A 12,011-nucleotide genomic window follows, 5' to 3' on the forward strand; every position below is an offset into this window, starting at 1 on the left:
TCCTAAGCCAGAGCCAAATAAACACGCTTAGTCCCTGTATCCAGAGCCAGTGAAAGAAACACCCTGACGCTGAAATCAAACCCAAAATGTGAATAGGGGCCATTGGAAAAAATACACATTGACCCTGAAACCAGATCCAAAGTAACACTCTGCCCTTGACCAACTGATCACAAATCAACTAATCCCTGAGTTCAAAGCCAACCAATTCCAGAGCCCAAAATCCATTAAGTCTCAACTTTTAAAACTCAGGGATTGAAATCTGATGACTTCCCACCCTGAAAACCTTCTACCTGGAAAATCTCTGTTCGTATATAAGCCCTGTGCCCAATCTATTGGCAAGATCTCTTTTCTACCGTGGCAGAGGCAGCCAGTTTTCTAGATTAACCACCTTTAAATAAATCTTTTGAATGAGTATTGGGTTAAGACCTTTCCCCTGAGCAATGATAAACTCCCTAGTTGTTTGGAGTAGAGAAGCAGTGGACAACTTTGCTGGTAAGCTCCCTTAAAGGAACAAAGCACTACCATTTTGTGGGAGACTGCTATATTTTTGCAGCAGTTCCCCCCTTACTTAAGTGAAGAAGCCAGGTGGTAGTGGCACATGCATTTAATCCCAGCACTCAGGAAAGAGGCAGGCACATCTCTGTGAGTTAAAGGCCAGCCTGGTCTACAAATGTTTGTTCCAGGACAGGCTCCAAAAATTACAGAGAAACACTGTTTCGAAAAACCAAAGGGGAAAAAAAAAAAACTAAAACCAAACAAACAAAACAAGTGAAGCATAGAAATAACAATTTGGCTTGGAACTGAGATGAAATAGACAACTTTGCTAGGAAACTCTCTAGTGGAACAGAACAGAGAAGCACTGGACAATTCTGCTGGGAACCTCCCGTAGGGGAGTGGATCAGAGCAGCAATGAATATCTCTGCTGGGAAACTCTTAGCAGATTGAAACCAGGCCCAGCTGTAAAGGCTCTCTTTTGGTGAGAAGAGGAATTACTGCACCCTGTGGAGGGAGCATTCCCCACTGGAACAGATTCAGATATAGCCTGATACTGAGGATATTTTCCCCGCACATCTGTAGGTCTCTAGGATACATTCTCTTCACAGCTATAGGCATAGCCTGACTTCTGGTAGTACAGTAGGTATCTTTTTCTTCAGCATCCTATGTAACCAGGATACCTTTCCTCAAGAACTTCATTTATAGCCGGAATTCCATCATTTAGGGTGTCTTTCTCTTCAAAGCTGCATGTACCCTGGATTTCTTCATTTCCCAGGTGTAGGTATAGCCTTCATTCCAACATTCAGTGTACTTTTCTCTTTAGAGCTGTAGCTATCCTTCCTTCTATAGCTTCATGTATAGCCTGACAGTCAGCACACCTTTCTACTGAAAGCTGTATGTATCCAGCATACGTTCCCTTCACAGCTGTAGGTATGTCTTGACTTCTGATAGTAAGGATACCATTTTCTTCAGAAACCTAGGTATTCAGGATAACTTCCATCAATAGCTTTAGTTTCAGCCTGACTTCCCACAGCGGTCAGTATCCTGAATATCTTCTCTATAGCTTTAGATATTGACTGACTTCGAACAGTCAGGGTACCGTTTGGTGTACAGGATGTCTTCCCTCTATATCTTTAGGTATAACCTGATTTTTCAATAGTCAAAGTACCTTTCCTCTCACAGCTGTAGATGCCTTCTGTTCACTACTGTAGATATAACCTGACTCCCGAAAGTCAAGGGATCATTCCCTCCAGAGCTGTAACACTTAAAGTATGAGTGTAAACAATCATGTAACCCTTTTAGATTTTATACTTCTCTTCAATTCCATGAAATAACTAATTTAGGTAAAAAAAAAAATGTATGGATTTGTTAGTTCTTTTTCTGTTTTTGTGATATAATGTTTAGGCCCATTTATAAAAGAGTTTCATTTGGCCCTTGGTTTCAGAGGGATACAGGATCACCATGAAAGAGACATGGAAAAAGTTGTCAGACATGACTTCTAAAGCAGGAATCTAATATTCACATTTTTAGTCTGAAGCATTGAGCAGAGGGCATGAACTGAAAATGGTGTGTTGATATAAATTTTCAAATCTTATTCTTAGTGACATATTTTCTTCAGAGCAGCACCATTTCCTGAAACTTCACAAATGTTACTAGCAACTTAGAATTCATTACTCTGACTTCAAGTGTACATGCATGCTTGTTGCGGGAGCTCCTTCCGCTCCTTCAGCCAATAGCTGCTGAGATACCAGCCCATTGGGGCGTGGTCACTCTCCCTTTAAAAAAAAAAAACAAAAAACAAAAAAACGGCCACATCTCTCCGCGCTCTCTCTCTGACTTCCAGCTCTGCTTCCCGCGACTAGGCTCCTTTCCTGACTGCAGAGGGCTGTTCTCTGGGACGGTGACCTGCAAGTTTTTCCGCTTTAAATAAATGACCATTCTATTAATCATAATTCCAAACTGGTGTGGGATTGTTTGTGACTTACGCCTTCACATGCTTTCTGTTATACGAACCAATTCTTAGTGAAGCAATACTCTATAAGTAAGCTGTTAGGTGCCTCAATGCCTGTTCCACAAGAATGAATGTTTACAAGAGAAAAACTTTCATGAGTGAAAATCTATTGTTGAAAGAGTTGCTGTAATTGTAATTATGTGTTGTGTGTGTCTAACAGTTTCTGTAATTGTAAGCATGTGCTGTGTGTGTGTGTGTGTGTGTGTGTGTGTGTGTGTGTGTGTTTAGATACATGAATGTGCATGCCGGCTTCTGGGAACATTAGAACCTAGGATCTTTTGTAGCAGGAATTAGAGATAGGTGTCAAAAATTGGATCTTGTTCCTGGAAATAAACATTTCTTTGTTTTTGTTTTGTGGTTTTTGTTTTTTGAGACAGGGTTTCTCTATAGCTTTGGAGCCTTTCCTGGAACTAGCTCTTTTAGACCGGGCTGGCTTTGAACTCACAGAGATCTATCTTCTCTGCTTCCTGAGTGCTTATTAACGGTGTGTGTCACCACCACCTGGTGGAATGTACGCTTCTTAACTTCTCCATTATTTTTCTAACTTTGTAAATATTTCAAAGTCTTTTTCTATCTACTTGACATCAGGAAATAGGGACAAAGTCATAAAAGAGACAAACCCTATTTAAATAAACCATTTGGTAAAGACTTTAGACATCACAGGTATCTTTATCTTTGAGAAAAAAAATGTTTCATTTATATTTCATCATAGAATTGGAGGAATTAAATTACCTTGTTCACTTAAGTCTAATGGTAGAGATATTGTGGTTTCTATTTTAAAACAGATACTGTAGTGTGCTACATGTGTGGCAAACCCATTTAATTGTGGGTCCATATTTCGATATGGCACAAAAGCTATTAGCTCGGTCTGAGCTGATCAGGTAGCTCTACAGACAAACTGTCTCTGCCTTAACAAAAGCCAGGATGTGCTCCTCCTAGCTTTCTTTTGTTAGAAATGTAGATCTCTTGAGGAGAGATGTTGACTGAAGCTGATGTCTTAAGAGTTTAGATATTTGGTGCTTCCTTCCTTTTGTAATTTGGAGGATGTCTTATAGAGATGCTAATTCAGGGCCTACCTGACTGCCAGATGCAGCCTTGACCTGAGTCCAGGCACCTGGTTGCCTAGGCAACAGCCTTTGTGTGTTCCTGCTCAATTTGGTGTGGGTATATAAGATGTTTGGAGAATAAAGGGGATTCTGGCTTTTTCCATGATGACGGTGTAAGCTGTGTCAGTTTTATTCCTCATGACTCCATTCCATCCGGGTGAGGGAATCTGTGTTGGACCCACACGGGCTCCAACATTTAATGAAGTTTATTTTGTGGTCCTCTGTTCCTTCTGAGACATTTGTTTATTTTAATATCGTGCTTATACTTAGTGATTCAAGTATCTCAGACAGTAGATTGATGTTCTATGGATATATACATATATATGTATGTATCCATGTGTATGCGTGTGTATACTGTGTGTGAGAGAGTGTTTATATATTTTTATACACACACACACAAATTTGATGCTTTATTCTTTTCCCTCTCCCTATTACTTAACCACTTGGTATTTCATTTTGAAGTACTGCCTTCTAAGGGAATTATCCAGAGATGCCAGATTATGCCTGGTGTAGGAGTTCCTTCTGTTTGTGTGTTGCTTTCATTGGTTAATGAATAAAAAACTGCCTTGGCCTAGTTGATAGGGTAGAACTTAGGTAGGTGGAGAAAACAGAACTAAATGCTGGGAGGAAGAGAGAAGCCATGGATCCTCTGCCTCAGACAGACACTGGTTAGAATCTTGCCGGTAAGCCACATGCGCATGTGGTGATACACAGATTAATGGAAATGGGTTACATTGGATGCAAGTATCTTCACACCCGTTGTTCATTTGATGAGATCTATCCACAAATTTCTTCCCCAAATGTCTTTTCTCACCAATTTTCCAATCATTCTATTTCCAACTAACTGAACATCCTGTTAGTACATTGCTTACAGCCAATCAATCAGTGACTAGTTGCACAGTAGGCCATTTCTGCATCCAAACTAACTGTATGATGGTGTATACTGCCTGAAGTTCTGTGCACTGTAAAGATTTTCTTTCACGAGAGTCTTTCAGAATTTTCCCAGAAAGGGCTTCTTATGCTACAGCTGTCCACTTCTGAGTATCGGCTAAATAATGTACAGAACCAAGTACTAGTCTCCTCTTCTTAAGTCGACCAATCATAGGAACATCCTATGAGGCTATTAGTGCATGCTTGACAAGAGAAGGCAGTTTAACAGGAGGGAATACCAGACATTTGGACACTTCTACATTTAGCTTGTTTATGCCTTCAGGACCTGCTTGTTCCTTATCTTTTATATATTGTAGTAATATGGAGCAGCAGGCCGCTTCCTGCCACCCAGCTCCCAGATAGTTTACACCCAGAATAATTAGATGGAAACTCTATTCATTTAAACACTGCCTGCCCCATTGGCTCTTAATGGCTAACTCTCACATCTTGATTCAACCCATTCCTAATAATCTATATGTCACCACGAGGTTATGGCTTACTGGGAAAGATTCAGCATGTCTGACCTGGCAGCTTCATGGTGGGCTGCTCTCTGCCTACCTTCTTTCTCCCAACATTCTGTTCTGTCTACTCCACCTATCTAAGCTGCTGCCCTATCAAAAGGCCAAGGAAGTCTCTTTATTTAACCAATGAAATCAACACATAGAAAGAAGAACTTCCTACACCAATGTATCACTTCATTTGGATAGGAGATTGCTGCTGTGCATGTCCTAATTTATAACTTGGTGGGTCCAATAACACCCAGTTAATGATGGGCAGTTATGGTCACGTGGTGATGTGATGGCCCATTCATTGTCAAGTGCTCAGTTTCTCCACGTGGATGGGATTAATGTTATATAGTTTCATGCTTGCCTCTATATATTTTTGAAAGTGATTCTATGGGCATCAGTGGCAGACAACTGAAATTACTTTAAGAGTTACTGTGTTATCCCTATTCTCCAATGCTCCTTTTCTTGTATAGTATTGTTTTCTTCGTTTCCAGTAAGTGTGTGTGTGCGCATGTGCACGCATGTGTGTAGACAACATAGCACATCATAGTGATCTTCCTGCTTCTTTTGTAGTGATATTTCATTTGTATTTTAGTAAATAAAGCTTGCTTGAAGATCTAAATGCAAAACATTTAGCCATACAGGGCATCCAGGTGTGGCACACAACTTTAATCCCAGCAGCCACAGTAGTTAGCCATCAATGCTGGACAATGATTATGTACATCTTTAATCCCAACACTAGAGAAGAATATAAACAGAATAAGAAAGAACATGCTTTCTCTTTCAGTCTGAAGATTTCACAGAGGTAAATACTTCTAGTGGCTTGGCTGCTTTGTTTTTCTGATCTTTAGTTTGAGCCCCAGTATCTGGTTCTGGCTTTTTATTATTGGTGCTATAATTGGCACCCACTGTTTGAGGGCATGAATTCATGACAATTGCCTCTGGCATTTTAGCCACCTGGCCAGGCCATGTAGGTAGGGAAATCTCCTAAGATCAAATTCTTGGAGAAGGAGATAATGCTATTATAGAAAAGCCAAATGTATATAATGATCAAACCCTGGATTTAAGTCATGCAGCAGCTTTGAATTCTTGGGACAGAATTGGAGAAATAGTAAGAAAAATTGAATCCTAAATGACAGATTAATAGGGCCCAAAGAAGCCCTTATGGATTTCTTACAAAGACTGACGCAGTGATAAATAAAATGGTAAGAAATTCAAAAGCCAGGCAAAGAAACAATTGAATCTCTGACTGTTGAAAAATGCCAGTTCCCTATGAAAAAAAATATAATTATGCCTTTAAAGGCAAGGTCAGCAGCTTTGGAGGAATGGAGTTGAGATATAATTAATATTGAATCTCATGACCATGATGTTGTATGAATAGGAGAATTGATATGCAGAGGTGTGAGAAAAAATATCAAATGTTATAACTGTGACAAACAAGGTTACCTTAAAAGGGATTGGAGATGGCATTCCAAGAAATAATACGTTTTTCTAGGAATAACTCATTCAGAATGTCCCTCCTTTTTGGATAATGCAGAAGATGTGGTAAAGGCAGGCATTGGACTCAAGAATGTAGGTCAATGAGCAACCTTCAATGTAATCCTTTGTCTTCCGGAAACTCTATGAGGGGCCTCTCACAAGCCCCTATGCCAAATGTGATTCAGTTGTTTCTGCCATTGTAAAGGAAAATCTTTCCCAGAGCAATTAAAGAACCTAATGATGATTGTAAGAAACCACCCTGCTCTGGATAATAGAACAGATATAGAAAAGAAAACACAAAGTTCAGGAGAAATCAGAAAGTAAGAATTTTGGCAAACTTTTCTAAATAAATAAGTAAATAAAGATCAAAATTAAGATTATAAATGACCTCAAAACTGAAGACCTGGTAGACATAGTTGCAGAGACAACAAAATTTTGAAAGATTTCTGTCATCAAATTAACCTCTTCAGGATGTAAATATTCAGTTTTTAGGGATAGAAACTTTCATATAAAGCAGAATATGAAAGAGATTGAATGTATAAGACCAGAAAGACAGAGACAAGAATTAAAACCATTTGTGGCTACCATAGCAATGAATTGTCAAAACATAATTTGTTACAGCAATGGCGTACTCAGATTAACATTCCCCGAATTTTAGAAACAAGTAATAAATTAACAACATAATTGTTTATGCAAAAATTATTACAAGATATTTTAAAGAACAGTCACCAACAATTCAGAAGGTACAAGAACAGGACACAACAGCTGCTGATATTTCAAAAGCACCAACAGCCGTACCTTTTAAAGAGTTGACAGAAAAACCTCTCTGGGTTAAACAATCGCATTTGACATTAGAGAAAATGCAGGCATTAGAATAACTGGTACAGAAGCAACTAGATGTTCAACGTATTGAGGAATCAACCATTAGAATTCTATATTTGTTATAAAAAGAAATCTGGAAAATGAAGCATGTTAATGGATCTAAGACCTGTTAAAAAGGTGATTCAGCCATTTCCAGTATGTAATTATTTTGACTTCCCTGTTACCTAAAGAAAAGCCTCATATAATTATTGAATTAAAAAATTGTTTCTTCATTATAACTTAATAAGAAAAAGACATAGAAAAATTTACCTTCACAGTGACAACTTATAGCAATTCTTAATGTGCTCAGAGGTATCATTTTAATATTATTGCATAAGGAATGTTCAATATTTTATAATTCAATTACTGAAAATGATTTTCTGAATCTATACTTCACCATTTATTAAAGGATAAAATTTTACTATCTGATTCAAATGTAAATACTTTAGAAAGAATGTTTGAAGGAGAAAATTTTGCCTTGATGGAGATTATAAATTAATCATAAAAAATTCAAAAAGGAGATTCTATTAATTATTTAGGATATAAAATGGGTTTATGAAAATTTAAACACAAAAAGTTTAAATTAGAACAGATCAATTGCAGATCCTTAATGCCTTCCAAAGATTGCTAAGAGACATTTCCCATATATGGCACACTACTGGAATAGGACTTGATTAGTTTAAACAGAACCTTAGATAGTGACATGGACTTAAATAGTGCCAGGGAATTCTATGCTGATACTAAGAGAAAATTAGCTATGATTGAAGAGAAATTGCAGAAGGCATATGTGTATCATGTGTGTCTGAATCTATGGGTACCATGAAAACTGATAAAGATTTGATTTGAACAAGAGACATCTTTTAATTAGAAGAGATGATGGTTCATCAAACAGCATGCCTGTTTAATCTAAACAAACCTATAAAAATAACAAATGCTTTTCATTTGATCAGATATAAATTTGCAAAAGAGAATCTCACCCAAATTAGGGTTGGAGTAGGGTTTTATTTCAGTCTATTCAGGAGAATAAACCTATCAAGCTAAGGAATTTGAAAACCACTGTACAAATCACACAACCAAAGAAAAAGAACAAACAATAAAGAAAAGCTGTCTCAAGATAAAGAGTATATTTATTGCCTATTGGTCTTTCACATTGCCTAAAGGATAAAATTTCATAAAACTTCCCATATATTTGTTTATGCTTTTCTTAACAGACATACAATGCAGACGATCTTTTGTAGTTCTAAGACAGTTAAAGATTAAAGCTGGTTTTATAGTTAGAGCCTGGCTCTCTCTCTAAATCCAAGCATGCTTATTAAAGTAAAATTCAGAATCGCTGTCTCATGTCAGAAGATCCACCTGATATGGGACAGTAGAAAAATAAGTATTTAAATACTATTTTTTGCTACTAATCTCATAATCCTTTGGCATTATATTAACTCTTATATAGTTATTTTATGGTATAAGATTTATGATATATATGCATATATAGATAGATTTATGTGTATATATATTCTAAACATTTTGTCATATTAATGATAATATAGAGTACTAATACTAAAATACTATTTCATCTACCCTCCTGTACAAGATTTCAGATTTTATTCTTTATTAGTTTTCTGCAGTGAACCATGAGCACACCTAACAGTGACTTCTGAAGTCTACAAAAGGAGGATTTAGCCACACAATGATGATTCCTCCAGGACTATGATAGAACAGCTAAGATGAAAATAGCACATAAATATCTGCGTTGGGCTACAATATCCTCAGAAGAATTCTGAGGTCGCTAGAAGAGATAATCCAGCCTAACAGACAACTTTAATTAGAACTTGATTAAAGCCCTGAAATTTCCCATTACCCAGAGTCTGGACAACAAAATTGACACAACTATTTCTCATAAGACCTGACAATTAACCAAAATTTTTTCTTATTAGGATCTCTAAAAGAATCATTCAGCCCCAGAGAGCAGAAAGTAAATTTAAGATCACAATTACCACATTTCCAAGAGTTTTTGTTATCTCATTGGTTCATGGATATTCGTCATTGTTTAGGGTGATTAGTCACAAGTTGCTATTGGTAATGGTGAGAAAAAAGCTAAACAAAGGAAATATGATTTAAGGTTCTTGATTTGGAAAGAGAAAAGGTGGATATAGATATGATAGGATTAAAAGAGTAGATTATTGGAACTACTCTGAAAAGGAAAAAAGGAAGATAAAGATATAAGATTAAAAGGTAGATTGTAGCATCTACTTTCAAAAAGCTACTACTAGTTTTGAATGTTTTGCATTGGATCATATTTTTGTATACTGTAAAAAAATTGTATATTGATACAAATTTGAAATGAATTTTGTTAGAACATACTGTACATAGCTAATTAACTCACTAATTAACAATGTAATAAAAATTTTTATTTTTTTTAATTTTTATTTCTTAAAAGTTATAATTGCCAACTGCTTATTATAATAAAAATGCAGGTTAGTAATTAGACAGCTATTACACTTGAACTTGTAGTCATATTAGGCATGTTTTCAAGGTCAGATACACTTTAAATAAACGTCATCTTGAAACACTTCAAATATCTGCAGAATGTGGCATTTAAGATGTTTTAATAGCAGTTTCTTTTCTTATGTAACAATGAGACATGTCTGCTCCTGACATCACTAATCTACTGCAGAGAAGACAATGGGCATCAAAGAAAATCCACATGAAATTTACTTTCTTTGTGTCAAAAGTACCCTCACCTCCACTGCTGACAGTATGTTGTCCTAATTGGACAAGTAAGACAGACACACAAAAATGACTTGCAATAATTGTTGATACAAGGTGGGGCAAATCTTCAAAATATCCTGCCTCTCAGAAAAGTCTCTTGAATATGCTAGACATGTAGGCCAAAGATGGATGCCCCACCATTACAAAGGAACATTGGGTGACTGTCTAGGTATCTAGCTGTTTCCCTCATTTCTCACAATATTTGGAATTTACTTGCTTGCACGTCCAGTTTTCTCAGTTAAGATTTCCTTCTTGGGTCTCTTTCGGAGTCAAAGACACATACCTGCAAAACACCTGTTGTGCCCAGATTATGACCCCCCAGCGAGAGACCACCAGAGACGCCAAGACTGTAATAAGCAAGGTTTAATCAGCATAATACAAACATGTTTGGAACTCATCTCCATCCCTGTTACAGTGAGGTGTACAGAGGAGTAACTCCTCTGTGGGGTAAGCATTTAAAGGCATAACTACAAAGAGAATCTTTGAAGATGCTTTGCCATGGGTACAAGGACTTTTGCTCCCTCCCATTCTGTTAAGTCAGCTTTTTCCTTGTTTTTAGAGCAAGGACACTGTTCTTGAGTTAGGCCATCTTTATCAGCCTGTACCAGGTGGCTGGCTGGGCTGAGTTAAGTGACCTTGTGCTCAGAATCTGCTGGGTTGTTGAGGGGAAGGCCACTATTTTCCTGGGAAAACATTCTGCTAGGAAATTTCTTCTCGCCCCTTTGAGAATAAGGGGTGAGGGTCCGACATTACCCACTCCTCTTGGTCCTAAGAATCAGCTCAATCATGAGCTGGTTTTGCCAACATTGGCCAAGTTGTCTCTTAAAATTATGTTTCTTTTGACTTAGCATTTTAACCAGGGATTATTGGACAATGTATTCTTTTAACTGCTTTCAGCTGACTTTGAAGTGTCCTTGTCAAGGGTTAACAAAGGTGAAATGCTATTCAAAAAGAGAAAACTTTAGGAACATTTGGTTTGTGGACTTGGTTGAAGAGCCAGGGCACATTTATATAGGCTAGACTGGTCCACATCAGGTTTTAGCAAGTCCATGGTCCACAGTCATTTGGAGCAGGTTGTAGACAGCAATTAATGTTAGTTTGTGTCCGCCAACCAAGGGGAAACCTTTTGAGACAAATTTAAACTAGGAACAGAAGTTAATACATTTGAAACTTTTAGGCCCATATTAAAATCCATATTATAGAAATAGCAAATAACAGATATTTATAAAACAGTAAAAATAGACTTATACCTTTGAGTCCCAGCAAAAACACAGAAAATCCTGAACTTGTAACCCAAACAGTATGAAGTCATTGTTTTATTGTTTATTAGTACTAACTTAAACTATTTTTTTAAATCTTTAATATTTATGAACTTTTATATACTCAGACCTTTATATATAATGAGCTAACTGGCTGGCTGTAGCTTTGTGTAAGTATCTGGATACCCTTTTTGCTCTTAAATTGATATTATAGCTGGTTTAGCCATTAATACAATCAGAAATCTTAGAAGGATAAATAAATCATACTTAAGTACAGACAAAAAGAAAGTGACAGAGACCAGCCCATATACAGTTATACCCAGGTCTCCATAGCATTATAGGCAGAAGTATCAGAACAGCAGGCTTTACCAGGCCCATAAGGTGATCGGTTCCTGTGGAAAAGGGACATGGAAAAGACTGACCTTATTTTGTCTAGGCAAAAGTGGTGTAATCAATTCTCCAAGGTCCTACTGTTTGTGTAACGTCTGGGAAGCAGGTAGTAGCATGGGGTATCTTGCCCAGTGGTCAGCGTTGTCCTTATCCTGGTGGAGACATTGTGGTGTCCCATAGTCTTCTTTTGAGACCTTGGGTCACTGTT

The sequence above is a fragment of the Microtus oregoni genome, unplaced genomic scaffold (genome assembly GCF_018167655.1).
Source record: "Microtus oregoni isolate MIOR12 unplaced genomic scaffold, Mior012 000002F_ref0000024, whole genome shotgun sequence".
In the NCBI taxonomy this organism is placed as follows: Eukaryota; Metazoa; Chordata; class Mammalia; order Rodentia; family Cricetidae; genus Microtus; species Microtus oregoni.